This window comes from Xyrauchen texanus, chromosome 44 (assembly GCF_025860055.1).
Source record: "Xyrauchen texanus isolate HMW12.3.18 chromosome 44, RBS_HiC_50CHRs, whole genome shotgun sequence".
NCBI classification, from domain to species: Eukaryota; Metazoa; Chordata; class Actinopteri; order Cypriniformes; family Catostomidae; genus Xyrauchen; species Xyrauchen texanus.
This window is the reverse complement of record NC_068319.1, coordinates 13,015,378-13,031,452: the sequence shown is the minus strand read 5'-3', so window position 1 is coordinate 13,031,452 and position 16,075 is coordinate 13,015,378. Positions and strand designations below refer to the sequence as shown.

General features: G+C 35.8%; 1 protein-coding gene across 1 annotated transcript in view; it reads left to right on the top strand.

Annotated features, from left to right (window-relative positions):
- The window catches only part of LOC127637128 (neurotrimin-like), a 414,292-nt gene that overhangs the window by 112,572 nt on the left and 285,645 nt on the right, over positions 1-16,075 (top strand). The window lies entirely within an intron of this gene.

The following is a 16,075-nucleotide window of genomic DNA, read 5'->3' as shown; positions in this document are numbered from 1 at the left end:
TTGTGGCGGTAGGGTGAAGGGCAATTCTGAAATGAGATCACATGCTGAGAGGAGAATGTTTTTGAGACAAACAACTGCTTGTCATTACTCCACATGTGCTGAAACATGAACATCAGTCATTTGAAGGTGTCTCAGAAATGTCCAATAAAATTCAGTTTTCATATCCAAACCCTTCACTCTAAATCACTGCCACTTATACATACATGATGTAATTGATGGTTTCTCATCACGGCAGCTTGAACAATGTATTACTTTGCATAGCTGCTCAAAAACATATTGCCGTTCAACAAGGTGAGTAGAAGATCGAGGGCTCTCTCTCTCTCTCTCTCTCTCTCTCTCTCTCTCTCTCATATATATATATATTAAAGGGTGAATTTACTATATAAAAGAGGAATAAAGAATACCTTCTGAAGAATCTCCACACGGCTCCTCTCCTCTCCATATAAGATAAGTTCATAGTAACCACTTCTGTCAAGGGCAAAAATACTGTAAAAGCACCATTACACTATAAAAGCACAATAAAAATAGACTTTATAACTCATAAGTTATATTCCAAGTTTTCAGAATGTTCGATTTTGCTTTGTGCGATGAAAAGACTGAAATTTAAGTCATTATTCATTAATAATCTTCCCTTCCACTGAAGCTCTTAAATCTGTCTGTGTTTGGATTAATAAATAATGTGGCGATGTACCAGGTTTGACGACATTGACTCCAAAAGCTATTTGAGCATGAGCCTAGCCGAAATTTTATTTGATTTTATCTTAAAAATGACATTTAAATTTCAATAGAAGCTTTCAAAAGACAACAAGAGTAAATAATGAGAACATTTTCATTTGTGGATGAACTGTTCAGTTAAATATAATTCTGCTGTTTTGAGGGTAAAACATTTAAGGTTAACCTCAAACCACAAGTCCTGTGACAAGCTTTTTCTAAAGCATGCACATACGTAATACTTTTTGTGTGGATGTGGTGTGTCATAGTTCTTTATCTCGGTGCAAAAAGCAGCTTTTTGTCCTGACAATCTGTACGGACCTTCACAGAATGCTTTCTCATCTGTCATGTCATAATTGTTAGATACATGCGTTCCCGTCTCCACTCGTGTCATGTACTGCTGTAACATTCGTTCTGTTTGTATGTGTGTCAATCTTTGGACATTTTGGTTCAGAATAAAAGCTTCTCCTTTGTGTGCTGTAATAGAATTCTACTTCAGCTTAAATGGCTTTTCATTGAATACTGTTTCAATACAGCCATTTTGGAAACACATAGTGACTTTGATCTGTAGAGACCGTATCACACCTTTGATTGGACGGACGTGTTGTGTTGTACAGAGAGATTAATTCCAGATATACAAGCCTCTTAATTTTACTCCAATTCAGAACCTCTCAAGCAGGTGAAACATGAACTCTCTGGATACTTCACCTGACCGATGCAGAATGCCAGAATTAGTCTACACATTTTCATATACTATATATATATATATATATATATATATATATATATATATATATATATATATATATATATAAATAAATAAGGCTAGGAATCAGAATGTCTCATTTAGATGCCAAACCTTGAGTTATACAGTATGAGAACATTTATGTATGTTTAGATGATGCGTAGCTTGTCCACGGATATTATTTTTTCAATCAAGATTAGAATTAGAACCTACTTAAGGTTAAAACTTAATGTATAAAAAAAAGTGATGTCACCATTTCTAATTAATTTTGAGCATAAAAGCTGCATCATGCATAATAATTTCTAAAATACTTAGATAAAAGCTTTTAAAAAAATTGCTTTAAAAAAAAAAATTATAAACAGGATATCATGCTACGCTGCAGGACAAAAATGTTGGAATTCGTTATAACTACTATTTTAAAACACTTTATAATAATAATAAACTAATCAAACCTATAAAATAATATATACAAATTATAAAGTGAGCAAAAAAGTTAAGCAAAAAATATTAATACAAAAGAAAGAAATTCATATGTAGGCATAATTCTACATATAAGTTTACAAAACTAATTTCAAGTATGCATAAGCGTTCAGATCAAAAGTTCTTTTAGATAATAAGAAACCTGTTGTCATCAGTGAAATGTATATATAAGTGTAGTATATTACTAACAAAATAAGGGTAAGAAGTGCGTGTGCTTGTCAAACACCATCATTAAAATGTTTTCAAAGGTGTTTTTATAACTTAAAATAAACATAAGCACATATGCAGTTAGTACACTGAAAAAATCATTAGCTTAATCAAAATTCTTGTCTTGTTTCAAAACTAGTTTTTATCTTGTTTAAAGGAATAGTTCACCCCAAAAATGAAAATCCGCTGATCATTTACTGACCCTCATGCCATCCCAGATGTGTATGAATTTATTTCTTCTGCAGAACACAAACAAAGATTTTTAGAAGAATACATCAGCTCTGTAGGTCCATACAATGCAAGTGAATGGTGACCGGGACTTTGAAGCTCCAAAAATCTCATTTAGGCCACATAAAAGTAATCCAGACTCCAGTGGTTAAATTCATAAGTGTGGGTGAGAAACAGATTACCGGTACTTTCTTATGGATTACTTTTATATGACCTTAATGAGATTTTTGGAGCTTCAAAGTCCCGGTCACCATTCACTTGCATTGTATGGACCTACAGAGCTGATGTATTCTTCTAAAAATCTTTGTTTATGTTCTGCAGAAGAAAGCAAGTCATACACATCTGGGATGGAATGAGGGTGAGTAAATTAGGAGAACATTGTAATTTTTCTGTGAATTATCCCTTTAAGCATAAATCCAACAAAATTTTGTAATATTTATGCTTTATAAATAAATAAATATTAAAACAAATACCAATGCGGTAAGAAACTTATTTAATTCAATATCTATTCTCTGAAAACAAGTCTTATCCTCTCTTTGCTTATCAACACAGATTTGCTCCCTCAGGTAAATGTATCTTGACAGACTGTGGTTTATCCTAGCTTGAGACATTGAAAATAAATGCTTTGTCTCACGTTTGAGTTAATAATAATATTGCATGTTAAAAATGTGAGTAATAAAGAGAAGTCAAAAATCTAAATTACATTTACTTCAAAGAAATGCCTTTGGGTAAATAATAATAATAAAAAAACAGTTCTCCACTTAAAATCCACAATTGGAGAAGAGAAAAACAAGTGGTATTTTCAAGTGTAGTGTTCCATTTGAAAATACTGAAAGAGAAGTTTTGTTCCATATACTTCATAACCAAGACTGAAGCAACAAATATTTTCATCCCTATTTTCATACTATTTTCAAGTATCTGATAATGATAAATAAATAAATGAAAATAAATAGATTCAAGGATCTAATATTGTAAGAAATGTTTGTATTATGTGCAGTTTGTTCATTTACTCACCATGATAATTACAATCCTAATAGACTGTGGATCATAACTGCAGTCATATGCTGCTTAGCTCTTTGGCCTATGCTTCTCTGTCTCTCTCAATCAGTTATCTGGATATCACTCATTCCCATTTGGAAAGAGGAAGAGTTACCTTCCACACTTGATAATGTCAGATCCCGGTTCGCTAATCAACATGGATTAATTTAAGGCCATATGAGTTAGAGTACTTGGCTGTTGGGGTGTAGCAAAACAGCCTTACCATCAACAGATGACAAAGGTCTGGGTTAATGGTTCCTATTAAAGATGGATGGATGGAAAGAAGCAGGAAGATGTATGGCCATTTTTCCCATCCATTAAATAAGCTTCTTTTTGCGCAGAGGTCTGATGACTGACTTTGTCATTGAGAGGTTGAACGAAGAGCTTTGAAAGGATTATGGGATAGTAAGACTTTATTTGACCCTTCACGATGTTTAAACTTGCTTTGTACAGGTGGAACTATAGGGCAGTGTCCTTGTACAGCAGTTCTGAGACATGTCTTATATCCGAGGTAGCTACTTGGGTATATATGATTCTCAAAGCTGAATTTAATACATAAATGATTTTTCATACTGTATGTTGTACTTTTTGAAATCCTAATATGCATATATGGGTCAAATATTACCCAGCATTGTGCGTGAAAATCACAGGAGATAAGCAGTTACAGAAATACTCAAACCAGCCCGTCTGGTACCAAAATCACTGAGATCACATTTTTCCCAATTTTGAAATTTGATGTGAACATTAACTGAAGCACCTGACTGATCTGCATGATTTTATGCATTGTACTGCTGCCACATGATTGGCTGATTAGATAGTCTCATGAATAAATAGATGTACAGGTGTACCTAATAAAGTGCTCAGTGAGTTTATAATATAATACAATATATACACTGGCGGCCAAAAGTTTGGTATAATGTACAGATTTAGCTGTTTTAGAAGTAAATTGGTACTTTAAGTCACCAAAGTGGCATTCATCTGATCACAAAGTTCAGTCAGGACATTACTGATGTAAAAAACAGCACCATCACTATTTGAAAAATGTAATTTTTGATAAAATCTATACAGGCCCCATTTCCATCAGCCATCACTCCAACATCTTATCCTTGAGTATTCATGCTAAATTGCTCATTTGGTACTAGAAAATCACTTGCCATTATATCAAACACAGTTGAAAGCTATTTGATTCGTTAATTGAAGCTTAACATTGTCTTTGTGATTGTTTTTGAGTTGCCAAAGTATGCAATAGACTGGCATGTCTTAAGGTCAATATTAGATAAGAAATGGCAAATAAAAAACAGCTTTCTCTAGAAACTTGTCAGTCAATCATATTTATGATTTATGATTTTATACAAAGGTGTACACTACAGCCTTCAAAGACAAAGGACAACTGGCTCTAACAAGGACAGAAAGAGATGTGGAAGACCAGATGTACAACTAAACAAGCGGATAAGTACATCAGAGTCTCTAGTCTGAGAAATAGACGCCTCACATGTCCTCAGCTGACAGCTTCATTGAATTCTACCCGCTCATCACCAGTTTCATGTACAACAGTAAATAGAAGACTCAGGGGTGCAGCCTTATGGGAAGAATTGCAAAGAAAAAGCCACTTTTGAAACAGAAAAAACAAAAAGAAAAGGTTAGAGTGGCCAAGAAACAGACATTGGACAACAGATAATTGGAAAAGAGTGTTATGGATCTTAACCCCATTGAGCTTTTGTGGGATCAGTAGACTGTTAGGTACGTGAGAAGTGCTACAGGAAGCCTGGAGTGAAATGTCACCGGATCTGGACAAATTGACAGCTAGAATGTCAAGGATCTGCAAAGCTGCCATTGCTGCATGTGGAGGATTTTTTGATGAGAACTTTTATAGTAGTTTAAGCTTTTTTAAGTAGTTTAAGAAGTTCAGATTTTTCTTTTAACTATTATTTTTTTTAATTAAATGTTTTAATTTTTGTATTGTATTTTTCACATTATTAATGTCCTGACTATACATTGTGATCAGCTAAATGCCCCTTTGGTGAATTTCTTCCCCATAAGAGCAAAATCTGTACATTATTCCAAACTTTTGGCCGCCAGTGTATATTATCCTAATCCTTTGTACTATATACAGAATGTGTTTGTTTTCTTGGAAAGCACAGCCTTGAAGTAGGACATTAAAATTGCTATACTTTTTGTCCTTTGAAATAGCCGGAACATGATAAGTAAAGGGATATATAGAGTGCGTAATGTTCTGCAGATTGAATGATCCTTTTTTAGGGCAAGTAGCAGCAGAGCTCTTGTATAATCAAGGAATCGAGCAAGTACTTTTCAGTAACAAAAGAAAAAAAAAACAGTTGTTCATTACGAGATGTTCAAAGGTTCTTGTTTCTTCTTCTCTCCCTCTAAAATAGGTGAGTTTATATGTGTATTTGAAGTGTAAAAAATCTATTTCCCCTTGAGCGTTTTGCCATCCAAGTGCCCCCCTGTGTGGTTAATTCCCCTTTGTGTTGTATATGCTGCAGATCCAGGTTTTGCACCGCTGTTAACACACTACTTTTCAAAAGTTTAGAACCACCTTTTTTTTTCTAAGGGCCGAGCGGCCCCTTAGAAAAGAAAAAAGCTAGACGCAAAGCAAAGAATGGAACAGAATGCAGGTGTTGAAACACATTTTTAAAAGTTGAAGTTAATTTAACTTGACACATCATCTTAAACATATGGCACTTGTGCTTGAGATGCTGAAAAAACAACGAGACAGTCATAGATGTCCATCTAGTGCATGTTTAGTACAACAATTAAAAAAACAGCACAAACAGACACAAAAATTAATTCGGTTTAGACATTTAGACTCTTTAGAAGCAAATTGTTACTTGAGGTAGCATTCAATTGATCAAAATACAGTCAAAACATTACTAATGTAGTAAATTATTATTACTGTTTAAAATGTTTTATAATACCTTTATCTGTAATGAGTGTACTAGGGAAAATGTGTATTCAATCCTTAAGAAATCCTTCTAATGTGCTAATTTGTCACTATAAGAAACCTTTTTTTTATTTTTATTTTTTTATCACAGTCTAAAATGGTTGTGCTACTTAATGGAGTGTGTGAATCACAATACAATGTTGTCATAAAGGAACACTATTCTCTGGAAACGCATCAGTCTGTTTTGGGCGATAAATGCTATTCTATGTGTAAGTGGGCACTGTCTTGAAAAAAGCAAGCAAACTGTATCTAAACAGATAAGAGAGAGAAGTGGAACAGCCAGCTGGTATCTTCATTGAACAGTACATGGCAAACACTATCAACAGTGAAGAAAAAATGTAAGTACTTTTTGGTAGTACTTCAAAGAAAAGCTAATCTGAAACTGCCAAATAAGAACAAATGGGTAGAATGGGCAAAATAACATTGAAGATTGGATGGTAAATTGATAGAAAGGTTTTTTTGGATGAATTAGTCTTTGAGGTTAAAGTTTGAGGTGTTGAGCTGTATGATTGTAAGATCAGTGAAAATTTCCTAAAAACCAATCACACCAATGGCAAGTGCTGCAGAAAAATCTGAATTAAAGTTGTCCATATGACTTGTGCATTTTATTCCAAGTCTTCTGAAAGCCTATGATAGGTTTTTGGGAAAACAAAATAAAATGTAAGCAAATGTAAAAAAAAATTTGTGAAAATTACATCTGTTAAGCGTTCATGAGCGCGTTTGCAGTGGCTCAAGTGTTCATGTTAGAATTTGCAATTAACGCTTAAACTCTGGTGGATTTTTAGGCTGCCGCCCTCAATTTTGCACTCTCAAATTTAAAAGCTCACCATTCAAACATACTGTGGAATAATTGCTAAATATTTGTTTCATTTTTCAGAGAACCCCCAAAAAATAAAAAAATACTCATATTATTCATAAAAAAAATAAATATATATATATATATATATATATATATATATATATATATATATATATATATATATATATATAGTATGTTTTTATAATGTTATAATAAGCAATGCTGTATTTTTAAATTAAATAAATGTGTTATCCTAACTTTGTAAACATGTAACTCTGAGTCTGTTCGCTCTACCTCACTTTTTCCTCTATCACATTTCATCATAAAACACAGAGCTGAATTGTAGGTGGTGCTCTAATGCATTTTAGCCCTCAAAGATGTACTCGTCCATAGACATTCAGTCTAATTTTCATTTCAAGCACCACCTTCATTTTTTTCATTAAGTTTCTTACCCTCTGAGTAGACTAGAAGCTCAACTGAGGTGTCATTAGAGAGCTGAGATCCTCCCCTTTGTGATGATATATAACATTTTATCATACATTTTTCTGATGATTTGTTTTGCATGCTTTTCCTTTTGGATGACATATTTTTTCTGGACATCTAAGATATAACAAATTATTCAGCCAAGCAAGCTCACAGACAAGTAAAAAATTGCTATTGTTTTTTTTTTTTTTTTTAGAAAACTCCCTAAAGTAAAAGCAGATATAATGCTTTTGACTACTTGGGGCTTACAGCAGCAGTGATCGGAACATAAAAGATACGCCTGTATTTGATTACTTACATAAAACACATTTCTTTTGTGATTCTTTTGATAATGTTGCGAACTGTGGTATTAGGGCAACAAAATGAGCTATACAGTCACATTCCTGAGAATGAGAGCGTTCATTTGATATATGACTTGCCCATTTAGGTGCTTAGTGAAGGACTTTTATTTTCATAGAATATAAATATTTCTACCCCATTACATCTAGGGGGCACTAATTTTCAACACGAAGGTTTCGAGGCATTATTTTGTTATTATAATATGTAACAAATGCAAAAGGGATGGTTATCCCTGAAAATGTCAGATTCTAAGCTTTCAAATGATACCTCATACACCTAACTTATGTATACCGAGACTTCAACGTTTTAAGCATAAACGTTTTTGCAATATAGCAAGGGAAGTAGAGTTTAAGGGGTTAAGTTCTCACACGAACACGCGTGCCACTGTGAACGAGTTCCAATCGTATGTGCCGCCTCAATTTGGGTGGGTTTATAGGCTGATCGTCATAGTTGCTCCGCCTCTACTGCAGTGACATCATCTTAAACGCGACACAAAGCAATAAACAATAACACAACCGCTAGCTTTTAGCTACTAGCTCATTGTGCTGCATAAATTAGTTGTCGTATAGTGATTTTACACAAGTGTAACAGTTAAATTGGCCTGGTTGTTTTAGAAGCAACCTTTGCAGTAGCTGGTCAACTTAATAAAGTGAAGCTTTCAAGCAGAGTATAGATTGAACCTGCCATCCTCTATTTTGGACTCCAGACGTGGGTGAGTCCAGGGCACTCTCCCTCCCATCCCTCCCGCGTCCATTTGGTCGAACCACTTCACTTTTCCTTGATGGTTCTGTAGTCACATTAGAGGTTTTTTTAGACAATTTCTGAAATAATTTTTCATTTAGTTTGTTGATAACGAGAGGAACCACTGCAACTCGTTTATTGACCACGGCGTGGTTTTGCGCACAGCCATGTCTTTTTACAATTCGAAAGTCACGTGAACAAATGATACTGCTATCACTGTAGCTAACTTTAAAACTAGTGGGTTGATGTCCCGTGTCAAAAATCCAGTGATGCTCATAGTGACGATTCTCTCTGACCTATCGGTGATCTGCATGGTTTTGACATCACATTTAATATCGGCTCAGCTCGCTTGGAACCTCGACCGAGGTGGTACAAAAAAAAGTACCAGGTACTATCCATAGTGGAAAACCCCCAAAAAGGGAGCAGAGTCGAGTTGAGTCGAGTTGTACCGTGCAGTGGAAAAGCCCCATAATGGTAGTGTGTATTAGTATGCTAATCTAAATTGACATGCTGTTTTAAATGTAATCTTTTATCTTGGACAGCTGCACTTCAACATTAGTTACTAGAGTAAACATTGAATTTCTTTGCAGGTGCTCATCTTCCATATGAGACAGCTGCTGTCAGTCAAATAGAGTCAGCACAGTTGTATTCATATCAACGTTTTAGAGTAAGCCGTGGTGCGTACCACAACACTCATTCTCTGAATTAAGGAAGAAAGCACTGTGTAACTCTAGCTTATATTTTTGAAGCTCTGTGGAATATTTCTCAACGTGCCGTGAGTCCATACGTTTTATTGGTTCTGCTCAATAGCAGTGCCAACAATAAACAAGCATCTGCATCATTATTGATCGCTCATTCCTGCAAACACAAAACCAACCATCAATCGATGTGTTTCGCATTTCATTGATCGCAAGCGGCTGAGCATATTACAAACGATTCCAAGGGAAAATCAAACCCCCCTTCTTGTTATGTGCGTTCTCAATTTATTCAGTCTGTCTGAAAGTAGCTGCCGACTGTACTAAACAATGTTGTGCCACATTATTTTTATAGTTACTGACACTGCCAGTAAGTTAGGTTAAAATTAGTCACACAAAACAGCTACTGTTACGAGCTACGAGAAGAAAGGAACCCTTTGCTCTTGGCAATGGTTGTATTGCTGACTCCTAGACTTCAACTGTAAATGGTGGTTAAGCCATTTCACTGATGCCAGTGCTCTTAAGAAAAATGAAGGAATGTTCAGCAGCAGAAGGCATTCATTTGAGGACAGGTAAACTTGACACAGCTTCTTCTGCTGAGAGAGAAAGAGAAAGCGATTGTAACTTACTTGCCAAACCAACTGCCTCTTTCCTTCAATAAAAGCAGAATTTCCCGTCTCTACATTGCCCTGGAAATTAATTCCCCCCCTTTCTTTATCTACTGTACACATAGATTGCCAGCACTTCATTGGCTATTCCAGCACAGAGACCCCCTCATGGTTGCTTTTGTAGCTGTCCTGTCAGTCAACGGTTAACGTATATTAAGTTAGCAATTGAGAACAGCGCACATTCCATTTTCTCTACTGTTCATTCCAAGGGCTGCACAAAGCATTTCTCTCACACAAAGCAATTGGTGTGGAGACTTTTAGCAAGCGCAGCATCCAAACAGATGGGGAAAGTACGAATGAAATGAGGAGTGAAAGAGAAATATTGAGGTTAACAGAGGGAAAGCGAGTGCTGGTATTTGCTGCATGACAATTTTTCACGCTCTTACCTCGTAATCAGCTTTGTTGTAGCAAGGTTGAATTAACTACAAGGTTGAATTAACTTCGGGGCGGCTGTGGCTCAGTTGGTAGAGCGGGTTGGACACTAATTGCAGAATTGGTGGTTCGAATCCCTGCCCAAATGACTCCACATGCTGAAGTGTCCATGGGCAAGACACTGAACCCCAAGTTGCTCCCAATGCTCTGCCGCCATTGGTGTATGAATGTGTGTGTGAATGGGTGAATGTGTCACAATGTAAAGGGCTTTGAATACCGTTAAGGTTAAAAAGGCGCTATATAAGTGCAGACCATTTACTGCATTTAAATATTAAATTATAAAGGAAACTCAAGGGCCCATGTGCAATCTATCAAATTGCGTGTGTGTATTGTGTGCGTTTTGTGGTAATTTGTAAAACAAAAACATGAATACATATGAAAATATTTTGGCCATACGCTCCAAAAGGAGGCTTTTGCAAATGTCAATTCCTAGGTAAGATTTTACCACAAAATCTTTACATGAAAATTAACCATATTTTTTATTATCATTAAGGGTTTTTATTTATGTTTTTTTTTTTTTTATTGTGACATTATTTTCACACACATTTCAACAACTGCAACAAAAATCTCTCTGATGTTTTTTGTCCTGTGTGCACAATGACTTTAATCTAGTCACACTTTGTTTGCATACAAATTGCAAATGAAAACACACACCCCATTGAACTTAATGAGAGTCAATATGAGGTTGCTGATTTGCTCTCAGCAAGTTTGCTTTTATACCTCAGCCACTCAGTACAATTAATAATTCCCTAACACATTTATACACATTTTTTTGCTGTTTTATTTTAAATGCTACCTCCAGCTACAATGAGTGTACATTTATAGTGTAAACAGGGTCAAAAACAAAAGAGCTTTTACACTGTTGTAGTCCTAAAATGATGACCTTAGATGGTCTAAGTTGTCTACCTGCCAAGCTTGTTTTTTAACTGGTCTTTTAGCCTGCTCATGCTTTTTAAGCTGATTTAAGCTGCTGGTCTAAGCAGGTTTAGTGGGTCTCTCCTATCCTGGCTAAGCTTGTCTTCAGATGGTTTAGCTGGACTCCCAGCCTGGCCATGCTGGTGTTTAACTGGTTTAAGCTGGTATCCCAATCTGACCAGCTGACAAGTGTGATATCTTCCTAAAATGACCAGACCAACCTGACCAGGCTGGGAGACCAGCTAAGACCAGTAAACCAGCTTAAGGCAAGTTGATGTTTTGTTGGTTTAACTGGTCTTTTAGCCTGGTCAAACTGTTTTTTAGCTAGTTTAACCTGGTTTAACCTGGTTTAATAGGTCTCCTAATCTGAACAAACTGATCTTCAGGTTGTTTAGCTGGTCTCCCAGCCTGGCCTTGCTGGTGTTTAGCTTGTGTAAGCTGCTCTCCCAGCCTGACCAAGCTGGTCTTCAGTTAATTAAGCTGGTCACCCAGCGTGGCCATGTTGGTGTTCAGCTAGTTTAAGCTGGTCTAAGATGGTTAAGTGGGTCTCCCAGCCTAATCAAGCTGGACTTCAGTTGGTTTAGCTGGTCTGCTAGCCTGGCCAAGCTGGTATTTAGCTGGGTTTAGCTGGTCTAAGATGGTTTGTGGTCCTCCCAGCCTGACCAAGCTGGTCTTCAAGTGGTTTAGCTGGTCTTCCAACCTGACCATTTTTCCAGTGTGGAAGCCTCTCTAAATCCATCAGATCAGACCAGCTTGACCTGCTAATATCAGCAAACCAGCTTAAGCAATGAGATTCAGCTCAAGTCCTAAACAGTACAATGGCATTTTCGTGTCTTGTATAGAGAGCATGATGGCAATTTGCAGCACTGTTTCAATCTGGCATAAGGGAGGAACTGTGTCCCTGCCATTACACTTACCAGATCATGGGAGCATTGACATTTGCTCTCATGCGAGGCATCTTCTTTTGCAGTGTGTGTTTGTGTGTGTGTGCGTGCATGCGTGCCATGGCTGAAAAGATCAAGCTTACAGCCTCTCTGGGACTTAGATGTGTTTCTTTGCCACAGTAAAATGTCTCACTGATACACACACTCACCAATGACTCCATGACAACCCAAGCTCACACAAAAGCAGGCCACCAGTAAATATATAGTGTGTATGTGCGAGGATCTGAATGGTTGAGGCCCTGAGGGAAATAAGAGCACATTTCATGGCAGCATTTTTCTCAAAGACAAGTAACAATGCACACAGAGAGTGTGACGGGTCTGTCCATTTCCTCTGGGCCTGGAGTCACACCAGCACTTGTTCCCCATTCTTCACATTTTCGGAAGGGCTCACCATAGACACATGCTTGCTTTGAAGTGAATTCTTAATTCAAGTGCAATTCATATCATTTTTTTTTTTATCCTGATTTTTGACAAAGGTATTCTCATGCTGAATTTGTGTCTTTGAAAAAGGAAACAGGCTCCATATTCGTAGCATTTTTATCTATTTTATATTGCAAGGTAGAGTCAAACCACATGAGCAGCCTAGCTCAATATGTCTGGCGCACATGCAATAACTGCTGCACCACAGCTTCAGCATTGCATTAGTATCTTTATGCACATTTGTAATATCATTTTTGAGTACAGTTGACTCTTTGTTAAGTGTTCTGTCATTCACTCTCAAATGTATCCTTCATTTTAAAATCTTAAAGACATTTGGCTTTGTTATTTGATTGTTTGCTTACAATCTAATCTACCAAGACATTGACACGTGGTCTTGTTAGGAGATGATCAATGTTAATCGCTTCACTTGTGAGTGGTCATAATGTTTTGGCTCACCGGTGTATATTTGAATGTGAGTGACCGTCGATATTTTACATTGGTCTTTATAAATGCGTATAGTTTATAGTGTATGTGGTTTTCCCACTGTACTCCTAGAAATGTTGAATTCTTCCCACTGTGTTCACATGTTGTTTGGCTCCATCCTATGACATCTGTTATCTGATCTGTTCAAGCACATATTCATTCTCAAAAACCTGTAACAACGCTGCTTATGTGTTCTCCAGGAGAAACTTGGGTGTGTTAAACCACTTTCTTGCAATCCCTTAAGCGGCATAAGGAAAACTGTGCTCTAGTTTACATGACGTTTCAAAAACCCTGGAATAAAATGTTTTCTGAAGTGCATGTAAACGTGGTCAGTGTCTGTTTGTTAGCTGGAACAGCCTGAATGTTTTATTTTATTTAATAAAAAAAATGTGTGTGCTAATGAAGCACAATTTACAATATCATTGTTAGATTTGAAATTTTGCGTTTCAGCAAAAAAAAAAAAAAAAAAAAAGAAAACCTACAAAATCTCAAAACTTCATGATCAAATAAGATTTTGAATCAGCAATAAAATAATATTGTAATTGATAATTGTATCATAAAGGGTATCTGCTCTAAGCTTCCACAAGAATTCAACTGTCTTCTCTCATTACTGTTAAATTTGTTTTTGAAGAAGCACATGCTTTAAAATATCTTACATGCACCATTTATTTTGTATTACTCTTTTAGAATTGCATCACATGCATGTACGGTTACAAGATTTATGATTGGGGGGGGCTGTAATTAAATCTGTTAACCAAAGTGAAATGGCACTTGAGAAGCTATGAAGAAGGATGCATAAAGACCAGGGAGGAAGAATGACAAACTGACATAGAAATGAGTGTTTGGGGGACAGATTATTGAATCCAGATGGCAGAGACTGAAAGGTCTGGTCACTGGCACAGAAGAGAGAGACGAGAGACAGGTGGGAGGATGAAAAGATCATAAAACCATATTACGCTTGTTATTATTGTTGTAATAGGCAGTATAATGATGCCTAGCACTAAGCTTGTTTTCATGGCTGGTCTACTGATACAGCAGCCCTTGTAAGCTACCCTCAGTCTCAATTGGATTACGGAGATATTTGGATTTCAGAATAAACCACTGACTGCACATAGACAGTGGCTGTGTCGACACATAAACCAGGGTGTTAGCTTACAGTACACAGAAGAACAAACACAAGCCTGCTTTTCTTAAAATTGAAGCCAGGCTGTCACTACACCCCCTTTATCCAAGCATAATCCATACATTTAGAAGACTATCTGAAGTTCTTGGACTTTATTAAGGAGAGTGCTTTGAGCTAAGCATGCCAACAGCAGAGAGGCAAGAAGCCTTTTGTCCTCAGGCAATATGTGTCTCAATTTGAAAAGCAGATTCATTGATTGATTGAGATTTCATCCCAGTTGCTCTTTGGTAATCCTTGGTGTGTGTGTGTCAATCGGTCTGTGGCAGACATTTATTTGAATGTTTATATTTTAAAGTTATATGGAACTCCATTTACCTTACACTTGTTTTATACAAACCATATTAATAATAGTTTGGGATTTTCTCAGTTTGTTAAACAATTGACTTTATTTTTCATTAGCTGTCAGGTTATTACTGCATTGTGTTTCTGTTTTTTTTTTTTTGTGCTGTTTTCTAATTTGTGTATTATTTATTTTAGCTTTAATATTTTTCAAGGTCATTTTTATTTTAGCGTTTGGTTATATGTTTATGAAAATATATTTTTTTAACTAAATATATTATTTTGTTTTGTTTCCACTTTTTTCCAACTGTGGAAATGAATGTTTTTTCTGTTATTGTTTACATTGTTTTTGTAAACATTACTATCATTTTTGTAATTATATTTACATACCTGATTACATTAGTCTCATCAACTTGTTTTTAAGCATTTTCTAGTTTTGTATTTTTTCCAACTATGTTTTTATCTTGTAATAGTGTTTCTATTAGTTGAGTTATCATTAACAACTATTATACAGTCATATAAATAGTAGTTTTATGTAGCTTTTATTTATTATTACTGGCTGTTGTGTGCCTGTTATTAACAGTCACCTTCTTTTTGCACCATCAGTCATCACATCCTCTGTAAACACTGCAGGTGTCATAAAGATCGTGGACATGGATGTGTATATGCAATTTAACTGAGGTCACTAAAAACAGAGTAGTACAGAATAGAGAAGGATAACAGAGTAGAGGAACTGATTATTTGTCTCTGAACGCTGGTTATGATGTGTAGACCAAATCGAGATGAAATAGATATAGCTGAGACCAGTGAGAAGTGAATCTCATAAAAATTTAATTGTTTTTAAGATGGAATTGATTCATATAAGTCTCTTGTGGAACAAGTTTACTATTAGCTGTTAACCATTTGGAACAAAAATGAGGATATTAAATTCTTATCCGCTTCAGAGAAATATGAACACCCAAGGAGGACATCCTTGTATCCCTTGACCCCTGAGGCAGAGAATATTTACATATCTACCAGTATATGGCCTGCAGATGTTTCTCAGGCAACTCTAGATGTTGTTTAGCCTATAAATGAATTGTACATGTTCTACTCTACTCTACTCTTTGCCTTTGTTTGTATTATGTTGACTACTACATAAAATAGATTTGACTCAAATAACATAAAAATACAATGGAAGCACAACAGGCATTCGGTCATCACTGTGAATAAATGTTTAAAAGATGAAAGTATAACATTGTTTTGAAAGTATTTAATGAGATTGCACTTACATGAAATAATTGTGGTTCAGATTCTAGTACGGAGAATCTTTCCATTTGCTAT